Source organism: Emydura macquarii, unplaced genomic scaffold, assembly GCF_026122565.2.
Source record: "Emydura macquarii macquarii isolate MOO-44397 ecotype Brisbane River unplaced genomic scaffold, CSIRO-AGI_Emac_v2 contig_3122, whole genome shotgun sequence".
NCBI lineage: Eukaryota > Metazoa > Chordata > Testudines > Chelidae > Emydura > Emydura macquarii.
Window position 1 is genome coordinate 3,289,092 of NW_027133259.1, and position 3,551 is coordinate 3,292,642.

Sequence of the window (3,551 nt, forward strand, 5' to 3'; positions counted from 1 at the left end):
GGGACTGGCACAAAACACATCACTTACACGTCCTTACTATCTGCGACCCCCAACCAACCCAAGTCCCTGGTATGGACCACTGTGGATGTAACCCCATGTGCCATTCACCCCACTTTGGCCATACTGGGATCTATGGGCCATGTAGAGATTGCGGTTTGGGAAGCCTCCCATAGAACAAAGCCAGAGGCCTACACATTTGCCATCCCCATCTGTCTCTCGACCACCAGAGACCAAGCTATTCCCGACAGCAGACAAGGCAAAAGAACTGGAGGAGGAGGTTACACAACTACTTCATTTCTCCTTTTCTTCCCCCAATAAGGCTATTGTTCCTCCATCTCCTATGTCAGCAGATGACTTTAAACACTTCCAGTAGCTATTGGATAGCAGACTCCTTCCAGATTCTTTAGAAGGAAGTGAAAGAACAAGAGCACAAATTGCTCGACATCCTGCATATATCTCATCACGCAAAATAGTCCTCCCTGTCAATGAGGCCCTCCTCGACCTGGTCAAGGTGTTTTGGCAGACCCCAGCATCCATCCCACCAACCTGCAAGTATGCAGACAAGAAATATTACCTCCCCGCTAAAAACATGGAATTTCTTTTTTCTCATCCTACTCCAAATTCCTTAGTTGTAAATGCCGTGTACGAAAAGGGCCAACAATACCAACCTAGATCCACCCCTTATGACAGGGATTGGAAACAACTGGATCTATCTGGCCACAAGGCTTATTCAACCTCTACACTCCAATTTCGCATCTCCAACCATGAAGCTCTCATGGCCAAATACAACTATGTTAATTATTCCAAGATACAGGAACTCTGTCAAGACCTTCCTGATGACAAGAAGGAGCAGCTCCATGTGCTTGTATCCAAAGGACATCTCTTGGCCCATACAATTTTAAAAGCCTCCTTAAATTCCATGGATACTGCTGCCCATTCCATTGCGACTGCTGTAGTCATAAGATGGGTGTCATGGCTGCACCACTCCAGCCTCCATAAGGAGGTGGAAACAACTGTTGAGGACCTACCCTTTAAGGGCCCCGAATTATTCATGAAGCACACAGATGAGTCCCTACATTCCCTAAAGGACTCTTGAGCAACTCTCTGCTCTTTCAGCATTTATATGCCAGCACCGAAGAGAAAACCTGGGAAATACCAATCTCCCCTGTGATCCTGACCACTGCCGATCACTCCTCATTGACAGGATGACACAGTACACAGTCAACAGAAGTCGCCTATCAAGCACAGACATTCAACACCTCAAGGGGTACTCATACACCTTCGGCCAACAACAATTTTGAAGGTGTGGGTGAGGTCCCGAGAAGCCTCAGCCTGTTCCAATCACAACAACCATCTCCAATATCCCACCAGTTTTGGCGACTGCTTAGCCACTTTTATCATGGTGGCTAATTAGATGACTTGACTGAGGTAATTAGAGATCATCAAGGAAGGATACTCCATCCCATTTCTATCATCTCACCCACCGACTCTCCCTCTTCATCCTTCTTCAGGAACCCTTCTCACAAACACATTCTAGAAGAAATAAATCATGTTCTGCAACTGGGAGCCATTGAACCAGTCCCATCCCAGCACAGAGGGATATTACTGCTGCAGACACAGATTCTAGCAGATGTCACAGTGAAGTGCAATGTCAATTCAAGATGAAAAGCTAAAAAGTGAATGGAAGTCAACTTAAACCTAACACTCAGAAAATAAGACTCAGAAGATTGCATAATGGGCCTACTGTACTCTGCCTTAACACTTAATCACTCCCCATAAACTTCCTCTTAACTGTGGTTCCATTTCTCCCCAACACAGGAGACATAACCATTGCATAGACCCTGTTTAGCAAAGCACTTAAGCATGTACTTAAATATTTTGCTAAATCAGGTCCATAGTTTTCTAATCCATTTCCAAATCCCAGACATAGAGTTTCAGCCTCTTCTGCTGCTTGTTCCTCTCTATTACCCTCAACATGTTCTCTGCCTTCCCACTGCCAAAAATATTCCCTGTTCCCCAGACATACAGGAACTGGCAGTGGAGAGGTTGGGTCAGCTGCGAGAGCTTATACATGTGATCTGTGAGATTTTTCTGGCAAAGGGAAGGCAGGATGGGAGGGATGGGATGGGATAAGATGATACTCTTTTCCCAAAGAGTTTACACCTCTTTCAGTGGCCAGAAATGCTCCCTGACCTGTAGTCTAGCACCTCCTACGCTGCTACATTCCAAAACTTTTCAACTCCCAGTTTCCAGACAGACCAGGTGTGCGATGAACAATTTTAATTTTCCGCAGACACATCATGTACTGGAAACCTTTCAATGTTCTGGGATTCCTGAGGGCAACACTTAATACTACTGATTTTACTGACATAAATGCCAGATATAGCATCAATTCCATTATTGTTATTAAAAACAAGCAAATATAATTTATTAGTGTTCTTGAATTTTTCTCAGGATAAGATTAAGTACATTTTGGAAGTAGGAATTCAGCTGGACTATAAAAGAGAACCAGTTGATATAATTTATTTAGATTTTCAAAAAGCTAGAAAACATAGTTAAAAAAACATAGAAGCTAATAAGGAAACTAAGAAATCATTGGATGAACAGTAAAGTTGTGTCAGTGATCACAAACTGAATGAGAGCGAAAACAGAGTGTAGGAATCAAAAGGTCAATTTTCAAGATGGCAAAAAGTGGGATGCTCCAAGGTTGTGTGTCAAGACTGGGTGTTCATTAGTATACTCATTAATGATCTGGAAAAGGGGCTAAACAGTGAGTTGGCAAAATTTGCTGCTGATACCATTATTTAGGTTAGTTGAGACGACAGAAGACTGTGAGCAATTCAAGAGGGGAGGGTGTAACAAGCCTAGATGATTAGGCAGTACAATGGCAGATGAAATTCAGAGTTGGCAATTTATAAGTAAGGGCTGGAAGGAATATTATTAATATACATTGCTCGGTCCTAAATTAACAGTAAACACTCAAAAAAAGATCTGGGTATCATTATGGAGAGCTGAGTGACCATACCTGCTTAGTGAACAGGCATTCAAAAAGGCAAACAAAATGTTATAAGAAAGGGAATAGGGATCCATGGAACCACACTAGTGAGGGCTGCCTAGCACCTTTTCTTAGCCAATAATGTGTTGCATAGTTCTTGGGGTTGGATGCCTGTCTGGATCCCAGCCCCTCTGGAGAAGCAGGGGAGTCACCAGGTGTCCTTTGTCATTGCCACCCCCGCAAATTTCTCCAAATGGATGTCCTGCTGCTGCGTAGCTGCATTTCAGGTTTCTGCCAGTAGAAGGGAATCAAGCCCACAGACCTGCATCACTTTAGCTCCAACGAAGTGCAGCTGCTTAACAATGCACAGCAAAACTACACAGCAATTCAGGACAGGAGTTGAACAACACCGTATTCAGTTGAAAGTGCAAAGGGAATATCAGTAGACAGAATTAGGCCTGGTCTACACTGGCAACGGAGGTTGACGTAACATCTCTTACATCAATCTCCGAAAGCCTGCGTCTACACTGGTACGGCAGTTCCGTCGATTTAAACC